General features: G+C 48.2%; 1 protein-coding gene and 1 long non-coding RNA gene across 2 annotated transcripts in view; one reads left to right on the top strand and one right to left on the bottom strand.

The window, feature by feature from the left end:
- RAB27B (RAB27B, member RAS oncogene family) overlaps positions 1 to 13031 on the top strand; it is a 64765-nt gene continuing 51734 nt past the window's right edge. Inside the window, exon 1 of the mRNA XM_074931696.1 lies at positions 1 to 18. The gene's annotated coding sequence lies outside the window, so the exon portion shown is untranslated. The remainder of the gene's footprint in view (positions 19 to 13031) is intronic.
- Positions 6875 to 10270, bottom strand: LOC141973302 (uncharacterized). Its single transcript, XR_012635502.1, has 3 exons — positions 10125 to 10270; positions 9069 to 9179; positions 6875 to 7982 (listed from the first exon to the last, which is right to left on the bottom strand). It is a non-coding gene; the product is annotated as an uncharacterized LOC141973302 (long non-coding RNA).

Raw genomic sequence — 13031 nt, 5'->3', positions numbered from 1 at the left:
ACTTGAGCTAGATCTCCGGTAAGTTGATTCATTTTATTTCCTAATGGTATGCTTTAATACTTTGTTAGTTTGGATTAAGATGAAGTCTCTTATCTGAGAAAGACAAACAGGGAGAAGTTCTATTACATTGGGCTCGGTGATTTACGATGTTTAACCTTTGCTTCTACTCTGCCATGGATGAAGTCATTTTAAACGTATCTTTATGTTCAAAGCAGCTCAGCGGGGAGATGTGCTGCTCTGAATATCGTGCCGTGCAGCAATTAGTTTAAGACCTAGTCTTCATCTAGAGGGGGAAAAAAAAAAAAAAAAAAAAGGATAGATGAATGTTTTTAAACTTTAGGTGATGTTCAGAAGTCCCTTCCAACTGAAATTCTCCCGTGACTCTGCGCTAAGAGAGCAGCAATAAGGTAAATCACATTATCAGACTCCTCCAGAAGCATCAGGATAAAAATGAGCAGAGCTGACGTACGCAGTCGGTTTAAAATAGCGTCTTTTTCCTCGAGCAGCAGATGTGATTCTGAATTGGGATTTTGTCACGACTCGCGGAACTTCATTTTCTCTGTCCCCCTCCCCTCTGCAAAGCGCAGCGGAGCAGCACCAGCCCCAAGGGTGCCAGCACCCACCGCCGCCTCTGAACCTCATCCCCCGTCTCCTTGGGGGGCTCTTACTGACCCTGCGGGGTAAGATTTAGCTCAGTCTGTCTTTTTCTGCCAAATGTAGTTGCGTTGAGACTGGAATTGGGGAAGTGGCATCATTTTTTTTTTTTTTTTTTTTAATCTCAAATAAATAAAGATAACCGGACTGGGCTGTCTGGGTGGGTGACAGTTCCTCGGGCTCAGCGCTCACGGCCGTGGGAAGGCAGCGTGCAGACCTCGCTGCTCTGACCTCAAACCTGCCAGGTTTCCCTTTTCCCTCAAAAGAACTAAGTTTTTTTTATAAAGCAGCAGAAAACAAACCCCAGCTTCACACCTCCCAGCAGAAGCAGCGAGTCAGTCGCCTACAGTCGCCCACACAACCGTATTTCCAACCCCAGGGGAACGCTGTGAGTTTTGCTTAGGAAACCATTCATCTAGAGGCAAAAACTCCTCGGTTAATGATAAAAAGCGATAAGGCTTATTATTTTGGAGGAATTAAAGTCGTTTGAGGAGCGTGGCTCAGTTTATTTGGAATTCAGGCCAACGAATTCCACGACAACAGAGCAGCTGATTGAAAAACCACCGGCGCTGGCTCGGTGCTTCCGCGACGTTTCTTTTCCAGCGGTAAAAGCATAAAAAGCAGATTTTTTTTTTTTTTCACGTGCCCCCCAGCCCAAATCTAAACCTGAACTTTGCTGTATGTTAGGAAGCGATGAGTCATGTTGGTGGGGGGAGGTAGGAAGGGGCGTGTTTCCCTCTCCACGCTGAGGAGGAGCCCCTGCCTGTAGACAGCAAGGAGGGGGCCAGCAAGGGGCTTTGCAGAGAATTTGGACGAGCGGATTGTGTGCGTGGCAACCCGGGCTCAGCTTTATTCCTGAATCCCGGGGTACCCCCGAAGTGAGGAGAACCACCTGCCTTCCCTAGGAGCTCTAAAATTCCATCTAAACCCATTTTCATGAATCCCATTGGAACCCGTGGCCCGTGTCGTTCCCTTCAGCATCTCCCACCAGCTTCCAGCCCGGAGCTGAAAGCACCATGGGGCAGCAGGAACCCGCTGCCTGCCCAGCTCACTGGAATAATTTATAGCCCTTTATTTCCTATTTTTTTACGCCACCCGGGGCAAGTTGGGCCGTGGCCAAGGGCGCCCAGCAGCTTTCCGAGAGCTTCATTAATATTTTACAGTTGAGCACGGACGGAGCTGATAACACGGCAGCATCCCTCCAGGTGTGGCCTAATCCAGGGGTGATCCCGCGCTGCAGCAGGTTTGGGGGTCACTCCCGGCAGGGGAAGGAAGGGAGGGGGTTGTGTCCCTTCCCCTCGTCCCGTGGCACAGCCCCCAGCGAGGATGAGGAGGCAGAGGGGCGGTGGAGGGGATGAAGGTGGCTCACCCCCGCCGATTTGCTGAGGGTTGTTGTACAACTCGGTTCTTTTTGCAACTGTTTGTCCACTCGTTGAGGGGATCGGTGATAGCAAACCAGCCAGTTTCAGGTTCGGGGATTTAAAATCTCCTCAAAGATTTTAAAATTGGATAAAGATTTAAAATCTTCGCAAAGATTTTAAACTTCGGCGAAATAAAGATTTAAAATGTCAAAGATTTTAGAATTTGATAAAGATGTAAAATCTTCGCAAATATTTTAAAATTTGATAAAATAAAGATTTAAAATCTTTGCAGAGATTTAAAAATTCGATAAAGATTTAAAATCTCAAAGATTTTCAAATTTGGTATAGATTAAAATTCTCAAAGGTTTTAAAATTTGATAAAGATTTAAAATCGTCACAAAGATTTTCGAATTTGGTAAAATAAAGATTAAAAATGTCAAATATTTTAGAATTTGATAAAGGTTTAAAATCTTTGCAGAGATTTATAAATTTGATAATGATGTAAAATAAAGATTTTAAAATTTGATCTAGATTAAAAATCTTCTCAAAGGTTTTAAAATTTGATATAGATTAAAAATTCTTCTCAAAGGTTTTAAAATTTGATATAGATTTAAAATCTTCACAAAGATTTTTAAATCTGGTAAAATACAGATTTAAAATCACAAAGATTTTAAAATTTGATAAAGATTTCAAGTCTTCACAGGGGCTTAAAAATTTGATAAAGATTTAAAACCTCAAAGATTTTAAAAATTGATATAGATTAAAAATCTCAAAGGTTTTAAAATTTGATATAGATTAAAAAACTTCTCAAAGGTTTTAAAATTTGATATAGATTTAAAATCTTCACAAAGATTTTAAAATCTGGTAAAATAAAGATTTAAAATCACAAAGATTTTAAAATTTGATAAAATAAAGTTTTAAAATCTTCACAGGGACTTAAAAATTTGGTAAAGATTTAAAACCTCAAAGATTTTAAAAGTTGACATAGATTAAAAATCTCAAAGGTTTTAAAATTTGATCATTAAAAATCTTCACAAAGATTTTTAAATTTGGTAAAATAAAGATTTAAAATCTTCGCAAAGATGTTACAATTTGATAAAATAAAGATTTTAAATTTTTATATAGATCAAAAATCTCAAAGGTTTTCAAATTCGATAGCGATTTAAAATGTTCGCAAAGATTTTTAAATTGGGGAAAATAAAGATTTAAATCCTTCTCAAAGGTTTTAAAAGAAGCAAAGAGCTAGTGGGATATTAGTTTCACAAATTATTACAGGGCTTTTTTTCAAAGAACAAACCACCCCCCCTTTCATTCATCACCCCCCTACCAGCGCTGCTCTTAGAGAGCTGCGCTTCTCCCGCTGATTTAATCCTTTTTTTTTTTTTTTTCCTTCATACAAAACATTTGAGTGATTTGATTTTTCAGAGAATCCGTCTGCAAGCCGCAGAGATTTCAGTGAAACTCAAGCGCCGGTGCCAGGAATTTATGAACTGGGTTTTTAAAAGCCACCTGGAACTATTAGTGAATCCTTCGGCCACCAAATTTCAAACCTTGGAGGAACACGCCCAACTGCAGTTAGGATTTTAATTTTTTTTCCCATACTTATTTAAATAATTTTACATAATTCAGACAGACATTTGATCCGTCAACTATGGGGAGATGAATTTTACTCCTGGATGCTGTCAGGTATCATTTTCCTCGTAAAACATTTTAATGTAGTAATAACCTACGTCCTTGGTCTCATGGGTTGTTGTTGCTCTGAATACATCCTCAGGCGAGGGCATCCCCTTTTCTCAACACTGTTCCTCATTTGCACGGGGAGTTTTTTGGGATGATCCGGCGTTTCAAGGTGTGAATCATGTCAAGGAACATCGAAATAGGATGTTCCTAACAGGGCACCGAAACGATGTGACCATATAACGGGGCCAGGCGGTCCGGAGTGATCCTGGTTGTATGTTTAAGCACCTCAGGCCACAGGGACTCATTTCATGCAGTCGTTTAACTAAATCATGGTGCAAATCCTACAGGCATGGCTACAGGCTCGGGGAGGGGTGGCTGGAGCTGTCTGGGAGAGAAGGGTCTGGGGGTTCTAATGGACAAGCAGCTGAACGGGAGCCAGCGTGTGCCCGGGTGGGCAAGAAAGCCAACGGCCTCCTGGCTTGTGTCAGCACTGGTGTGAGCAGCAGGAGCAGGGAGGTGACAGTCCCCCTGTGCTCGGCACTGGTGAGGCCACACCTGGAGCGTTGTGTCCAGGTCTGGGCACCTCAATCCCAGAGAGATCTGGAGGGGCTGGAGCGAGGGCAGAGGAGGGCAACGAGGCTGGGGAAGGGCTGGAGAATCAATCCTGTGAGGAGGCAGGGCAGGAGCTGGGAGTGTTCAGTGTGAGGAGGAGGAGGCTGAGGGGAGCCCTCATCCCTCTCTGCAGCTCCTGACAGGACATTGCGGAGAGGCTGGGGCTGGGCTCTGCTCCCAGGGGATCAGGGACAGGACAAGAGGGAACGGCTGGAAACTGCCCCAGGGGAGGGTCAGGCTGGGCAGGAGGAGAAAATGTTTCCCAGCAAGAGTGGTCCGAGAGTGGAAGAGGCTGCCCAGGGAGGGGGGAGTCCCCACCCCTGGGGGGGTTTCAGGGCCGTTGGGATGAGCTGTGGGGGATGTGGGGTAGGGGAGAACTTTGTAGAGTCGGGCTGAGGGTTGGACTCGATGATCCCGAGGGGCTTTTCCAACCTGAAGGATTCTGGGATTCTGGGTGACATTAAATTAACGAGGATCCAATCTGTGAGGGTTCCCATTAAAAATAACACAGTACCACCATCAAAATACAAAAAACCAGCACGTTGTAGGAATCGCAGTGCCGCTTCCCTGAATATTTAGTGAACGCCGAGGTGTGGGTCGGGATTTTCTTTTTTGCTCCGGTGCTGGAGAAGCGCCAGGTCTGGCCGTTTGCACTGTCCCACCTCGGGAGCAGCCGCCCCCTTGGGCTGGCGGGAGCGCTCAGCCGCGGCCCGGGTGTGCTAAAGGTGCAAATATCTCTGATTCCAGTGTAAATCCTGCTCAGTTATTGAGGCAGAAATGAAGTTAACCTGCGCGTAAACGCAGCCCCAGCCGCCTCCTCTGCAAAAACAGGTCGGCAACTCGTTGCTAAGGCAACATTTTCCCCAAAGCTGGGATCTTCCGGTTGGCTTTTTAGCACAGCTCCATCAGCGCGGACATGTCACCAACAGGGCTTGACCTGTGAAAAGCTCAGCTTAAAGACCTCCTGCAGCCCCGAGGTACAAGTCACCCCGGGGTGGATGTCTCTAAGGGGGGCCAGGGGGACCCCCCCCCAACCCCAGGGGGTGCTGGAGGTCGAGGCGAGACCCCAGACCCCCTCTCCCATGGGTTGGGCGCTAATGGAAGAAGTGAGCGGCTGTTCAGGGGCCTGTTAGCGACGGCTGCTGGAATCAAAGACACTAAATAGAGTTTTCTCATCTGGGTAAATTTATGGGTAATGGTCAGATCTGTAAAATTACTGTCTGAAAGAATATAGGCAGACATATATCGCATGCCAGAAAACGAAATGGTAGATAAATACTCATTTATCTAATGTGATCGCTCCTACTGGGCTTTGTTTCCAAATGTCCTCTTTAATAAGTTCCTCGCCAGCACTTTCCAGACAGAAACTCGGGGAAAGTAATAAAGGGATCTGGTCGGGGCCATCTATCCTGCTCCGCAGGCACCGAGTTTGCACTGGAGTAGGAGCGAGAAATTACTTACCCTGTAAACAGATATTTATCATCCTAGATAGCAAAGGCTCATTTACGTTGTAGATAAATCCTACAGCTTTCAGTTTGTCAGACCGTTGCGCAGGGCTCCTCGTTTGCATGATGCAGCGCTCTTTGTTCTCTCTGCTCCACTGAGATGCTCTTCCATTTGAAAGCGGGTGCAGATCCGTGACTTCTGTATCTCAGAACGGCCAAACTCTTTGTGGCCTCTCTGCATCTGCTTGGTGCAAGCACCTCGTTTGGGCACACGAGCGTGCTAGCAACGCACCGGCTCTTTGTCACAGCGGTAAAGGCAAAAGGTGGAAATAAAATTCTTCTCTGGAAGGCAACGAACAGCCAGAGCCGCCTTTCTCCATGGCCTGAGGGGGAGCGGCGAGGACACGTCCTCATTTGAATCCTGCCGCAGATTTCCTTAGCGCTGGCCTGGCTTGAGAGTTTTTCTGCTCTTCTGTAAGATGGGGGAGCAGGATCTCGTCTAGGAATGGGATGAGCTTCAACAAGGGCAAGTGCCAGGTCCTGCCCTTGGGCCACAACCACCCCCTGCATGGCTACAGGCTCGGGGAGGGGTGGCTGGAGCTGTCTGGGAGAGAAGGGTCTGGGGGTTCTAATGGACAAGCAGCTGAACGGGAGCCAGCGTGTGCCCGGGTGGGCAAGAAAGCCAACGGCCTCCTGGCTTGTGTCAGCACTGGTGTGAGCAGCAGGAGCAGGGAGGTGACAGTCCCCCTGTGCTCGGCACTGGTGAGGCCACACCTGGAGCGTTGTGTCCAGGTCTGGGCACCTCAATCCCAGAGAGATCTGGAGGGGCTGGAGCGAGGGCAGAGGAGGGCAATGAGGCTGGGGAAGGGCTGGAGAATCAATCCTGTGAGGAGGCAGGGAAGGAGCTGGGAGTGTTCAGTGTGAGGAGGAGGAGGCTGAGGGGAGCCCTCATCCCTCTCTGCAGCTCCTGACAGGACATTGCAGAGAGGCTGGGGCTGGGCTCTGCTCCCAGGGGATCAGGGACAGGACAAGAGGGAACGGCTGGAAACTGCCCCAGGGGAGGCTCAGGCTGGGCAGGAGGAGAAAATGTTTCCCAGCAAGAGTGGTCCGAGAGTGGAACAGGCTGCCCAGGGAGGGGGGAGTCCCCATCCCTGGGGGGGTTTCAGGGCCGTTGGGATGAGCTGTGGGGGATGTGGGGTAGGGGAGAACTTTGTAGAGTTGGGCTGAGGGTTGGACTCGATGATCCCGAGGGGCTTTTCCAACCTGAAGGATTCTGGGTGCCATCAGGCTGACTCCGAGTATGTGGATCATTTGCCAGCTCCTCCTGGAGCACAGGTCTGCTGGGGAGCGGCTGGAGGAACTGGGGGGGTTCAGTCTGGAGCAGAGGAGGCTGAGGGGAGACCTCCTGGCCCTCTGCAACTCCCTGCCAGGAGGGGGCAGAGAGGGGGGATGAGTCTCTGGAGCCAAGGCCCCAGCGCCAGGCCCCGAGGGAATGGCCTCAAGCTGCCCAGGGCAGGGTCAGGCTGGCTCTGAGGAAGGATTTCTGTGCAGAAGGGGCTGTTGGGCGTTGGAATGGGCTGCCCAGGGCAGGGGGGAGTCCCCGGGATCCCTGGAGGGGTTGAAGAGTCGGGCTGAGCCAGCGCTGAGGGATCTGGGGGAGTTGGGAACGGTCAGGGGGAGGGTCATGCTCAGACCGGAGGAGCTTCAACGGGTGGGTTTTCTAATCACAGACCTTTCCTCTGTTCAGCTGAGCCCGTTTCAATTTTTCAACCTCTGTTGCAAAGTGGAGATGCCAGGAAGGACTACTCTAGGTGTCTCAGCCCAGCCCAGGTGACTCCTCACAAAATGGGAATGGGGAGAAGCACACGTCACTGATGAAGACCTTCGCGTGCTCGTTGCAGTGTCTTTTGATGTCTCATGAGCTGAGGCAAACCTGAAGCCTCCATGTCATTAGATACCCACACATCCTCCATCTTCAGCCCAGCTAAGCACTGTCTTGTAATTCCCGACCTCCCGGGAGCCTGGGGACTACTTCTAGGGGGCCAGGAAGAAAAAGCAGCCTAGTGGAAGGAAGCAGAAAGTCATAAAGCAATCTGTTCCCCCAAGGAAACGTCGACCTGAACAGATTGGATTCACCCAGTCGAGGGAATGATATAGCTCATCTCATCTTCGTCACCTGAGCCTCAGAGCAGACTGAAACCAAACTGCTCTGGGCGGTTCCTTCAGCAAGCTAAAAGGGTTATTAAAAAAAAAGAAAAATTAGCCTGAAGAATTACTCACGTCGCTCACGCAGTTGTGCAACTCTCCCTTGTTGTATGATGTAATTATCTTAGTAAATAAAGTAGGGAAAAATTCTGGTTTCGTAGCTGAAAAGAGAAAGATACTTTGAATCGTAGAATGGTTCACCAGCAACATTAAAATAGTAACTTCTAAAGAGACATTAATTCTGCAAATTCGGTGACTGTTTCAGGAGACAAATCTGCAGTTGCACCATGGGATGCTGGGATGCAGTCTGGGTTTCTTACCCACAGAGTAGCCTGAATAATAATAATCTACTTGATATTATATATGATATTATTGTATCATAATAATCTACATGATATTATATCTGATATTATATCATAATAATCTACATTATATTGTATATGATATTATTACAATAATCTACATGACGCAACCACACAGAAATACATTATTAATATCAGAACCTTCTCGTATAAGCCGGGGTTATCTTTTCCACATTTTGGGGCACAGACTAAATTCAGAAATGAAAAATTCCTCTAATGGCACCGAGTTCTTTTATTTACATCCTGAAATGAAATGGGGAGGGCATAGTTTGCGGACTGGGGAATTGGCATTTTGATCTAAAAGAAGACGGAAGCTCGTTAAATTAAAAGCTGTCTAATAGGGAGCGTACATAATAGTGGTGTCTAGAAGAAAAGTGCTTGTTTCAAACCAAGTTTTCCAGTTCCACCACCTACACCTATCACTAGTCATCTGCTTACAGAGGCAAGAGACGAAGGCTGTTTGTTGCGGCGTTGAGCAGACAGCGGAGTCTGCAGCCTCTGATGAACTGTCTGGGTTATTTTTGATTTTTACACATCTGAGGATAAGTGATTTAACTGTAAAAAAAACAGAACTGGTTTCGTGCTGCCTCTGTCTTACTGGAATTTTCCTTGCCATCTGCTCCTCCTTGTTCCCATGAAAATCCAGAGATGTGTTTCAGTTATTAGCCATCTAACCCCGTAAGCTACGCTTGGCAGTTTCTGGAGAATTATTGGATATTTCCAATGTGATCTGTCTATTTTAGACTTACCAAAGAAGCAACAAATCCTCGCAGAGGAGATGTGCTGAGCAACACTGAAGGGCTGCGCTGTAGCGTGCATCCTCAAGGCAAACTGGCAACGGCAGGAGAGGTGATGCTGCACTTGAACCAGAGAAGAGACAATAATAATTTGTCAAAAACATGTCGCTAAAATCTGTCAGATGAGTGTTATTATCGTCCTGACACGACTCAGAATCACACAGAATCATCTGGGTTGGAAAAGCCCTTGCAGCTCCTCCAGCCCAACCATGACCCTCCCCCTGACCGTTCCCAACTCCCCCAGATCCCTCAGCGCTGGCTCAGCCCGACTCTTCAACCCCTCCAGGGATCCCGGGGACTCCCCCCTGCCCTGGGCAGCCCATTCCAACGCCCAACAGCCCCTTCTGCACAGAAATCCTTCCTCAGAGCCAGCCTGACCCTGCCCTGGGCAGCTTGAGGCCATTCCCTCGGGGCCTGGCGCTGGGGCCTTGGCTCCAGAGACTCATCCCCCCTCTCTGCCCCCTCCTGGCAGGGAGTTGCAGAGGGCCAGGAGGTCTCCCCTCAGCCTCCTCTGCTCCAGACTGAACCCCCCCAGTTCCCCCAGCCGCTCCCCAGCAGACCTGTGCTCCAGACCCTGCCCCAGCTCCGTTGCCCCTCTCTGGCCACGCTCGAGTCATTCAATGGCCTTTTTGGGGTGAGGGGCCCAACACTGAACCCCCTCAGCGAGGGGCGGCCTCCCCAGTGCCGAGCCCAGGGCTCAGATCCCTTCCCTGTCCCTGCTGGCCACGCCAGTGCTGACACAAGCCAGGATGCCATTGGCCTTCTTGGCCCCCTGTGCAAAGAAGGCTCTCTCTCAGCCGGCCCAGGCATACACGGGGGTTAGGAGCAGCTGGGGCGTCAAAATTAAACCTGAAAGCTGAACAGCAAGTTTGCTGCAGCCGAACCCAAAGCAGGCTGTGGCTGCAGTCAGCAGATGTAACTCACGACAGGACTGCGGCAGTGGTTTAGAACAGAAATAACTCTCCTCCTTGTTCCTGTAGAAGACTAATGAGCAGAGTACACAATTACACGGCAAAGGCGTTTAAATCCACTCTCTCGTAATGGCACGCCAATGGTACGGGCTCTTTTGGTTCCTAATGATGTCTCCTCCTGCCACACGCACAGCACAGCTCATCGGCGACGCGGGGAGGGCGTTCAACAAGAATAGCTGTCACCTTCCCACTGGGATGAGAACGTCTCTGTCAAAGGAAGGAAGAAATATCCTCCTCTTTAAAAGGGCTTTTAAAAATCTTCACAGCCAGGACCTGGATTTATTCAGGGACATTAACACTTGTAGGAAAGGAGGATGGCAAAAATGTGCGTTAAATGTCCATCCCGGCTGAAAGGCCAACAGAGGATAGATGAGTGTAGTTGACGTTTTCAGACCCTCCCCATCCTCCTCTGGTAAGGTACGACGGGGAGGCAGGACCAAACGGGAGCTCCAGGGCCATCAGCTCCCCCCAGCACCACAGGGACACCGCTCGCTGGGTCCTGCCGAAAGCAAATGCCCAGGCCCCCATCCAGGGTGGTGTCACAACGTGGAGAGTCTCAAGGGTTCTGTGATCCCTTCGGGTTAAATGAAGGTGAAACGCCACCAAACGACCCCTTAAAATGTTTTACGTGAGGTAAAAACAGCTTAAACTTGGGAGAAAGAGAATAAGCGATGTGGTCTCTTGTAAATCTATGAGAAAGAAAAGAAAGGAAAGAAAATAAAGGAGAGAAAGAGAGTCAAAGCAATCCCGTCACCACCCCTGGATCCAGCGCTGTCTCAGGTCTGGTGATCTTGGGTGGTGGGTGCACACCCAGCAAAATTTTCTGTCGCCTTTTAAGTTCATTTTATCAGCTGATATTAGACAAGGAGAGGCGGGTGTTCCACCAACTCCTTTCCATGAGAGACGAGGAAAAAAGGTGGAGCACAGGTTCAGTGGTTGTGCTCGCACCCCCCACCTTTATTTTTTCCTCAGTTTCCACAGACTTTTGCTGATTTGATGCTTCTTGAGAAGTCATCCAGCTTCTGGCGCCGGATGCTCAACCTCTTATCCGTCCTTATCACCTCTTCAGTGCCTAGAGCCACAAAATATTGGGTTTATACAACGGAGCCAGGGATTATGGATCCAGTTCCCCTCTCTGAGATTTAAGGAAGGAGTTTGACAATGCAGCTGTGAGGGAGTGGGGACGTGCACCCTTCGATACACTCCCGCTTCCTTAGACCCATCACAAAGGCCACAGCTTGTCCTTGAGGTTTTCTGTCTCGATGAATGTTCGAGGCATCGATTCCTTCAGCTCCCTACAGGTGGGCACTCTCGACCTCACCTTCCCCTTGCTGTGTCAACTGAACAGAATATTTTTTTAAGCAGATATTCTCTGTTCAATACGGTCTCCGACTCGGTTGATCAGTTACTTATTCAGTGAAAGGTGTTTTCTTCTGCCAGTTACAAATTCTGCTTGGAATATTCAATGATTTAACCCAGATCACATGCTAGAGCTTCTGTTCCTCAAAATTGTCTTTGAGTAAGTTATACAAAGTCACGTACTTTAAATTGCTCAGAGGCAATTAATTTGGAGTGGCAACTTGTCACAATTGATCACAGAATTCAAAATTCACAAGCCATCAGGATTTTAAGTGTTTGAATTTTACATTTCTTTTCCGTGAACATTTACGTGGCTCCTTAATGACTGAAAATAGTGCAGCAAAATTTAAAAAAAAAAAAAAAAAAAGGGGAGCGTTGAAATTTCAGTTTAAAAATTAATATTAAAGACTATTCCCTCATTCACAGTCATCTCAAGACACTACCTTTTCTCTTAAGAAAAACTATCCGCATAATTGTCTTCTTGTGAGGTGTAACACGGAGAATTAGATCCTCAAAGCAGCAGAGAAATAAAAAGAAATTTTTACCGGTAAAAAGCGGTGCGTGCAAAACGGTGAAGATATCAGATACAAGGAGAAAATTGTGCATCTATAGGTAGGAGCTCTTGCAAAAAGGAGGCTTAAGCTGCGCCAGGTGAGCCTTTCACTGCTCATGGAGATTTTGTAATCTTGATGGATTGTTCCCATGGAAAATAAAAGATATTAGCTTTCTAAAGAGAACAGGATCGCCCTGTGTAAAGCCTTGCTTGTTGTTTGTGCTCCAGGCGCTGGCACTGAAAACACTGATACATGAGACCCACAAATAAAAAACAAAACAAAACCAAAAAAAAAAAAAGACAGAGAGATAGGAAATAACTAATAAAAGGCTTGGAGAGATTCTAAAATATTTTAAAGCAGGTTTCTATCGACAATCACAGCAGATTTCAAGGTTTATATTCCCCAGTTGCCACCCAAGAGCAGACACTGAGCCCCCGTGAGCGCTCTCGGGGCAGCGTCACACCAAAGGAAAACCAGCAATATTTTCAGACCGGAGGGATATTTTGCTGACCTGCAAAAATCGAGGCCAGCTGGTTTTGATACGAGCACAGCTGCAAAGGTGGGGGGATCTCAGAAAGCCAGGAAAGTGTAGAATGAGAAACAACCACCGCAGGGCCTGGGGAATGGTGTGAAAAAGCCCCATTTCCTCCCATTCACGTTCTTTGCATAATAGTGCGTGTGGTTGGAGGGAAATAACTAAATAACAGAATCCCAGAATCATCCGGGCTGGAAAAGCCCTCGAAGCTCCTCCAGCCCAACCATGACCCTCCCCCTGACCGTTCCCAACTCCCCCAGATCCCTCAGCGCTGGCTCAGCCCGACTCTTCAACCCCTCCAGGGATCCCGGGGACTCCCCCCTGCCCTGGGCAGCCCATTCCAACGCCCAACAGCCCCTTCTGCACAGAAATCCTTCCTCAGAGCCAGCCTGACCCTGCCCTGGGCAGCTTGAGGCCATTCCCTCGGGGCCTGGCGCTGGGGCCTTGGCTCCAGAGACTCATCCCCCCTCTCTGCCCCCTCCTGGCAGGGAGTTGC

Source organism: Athene noctua, chromosome Z (assembly GCF_965140245.1).
Source record: "Athene noctua chromosome Z, bAthNoc1.hap1.1, whole genome shotgun sequence".
Lineage (NCBI taxonomy): Eukaryota > Metazoa > Chordata > Aves > Strigiformes > Strigidae > Athene > Athene noctua.
This window is presented reverse-complemented; position numbering and strand designations above follow the sequence as displayed.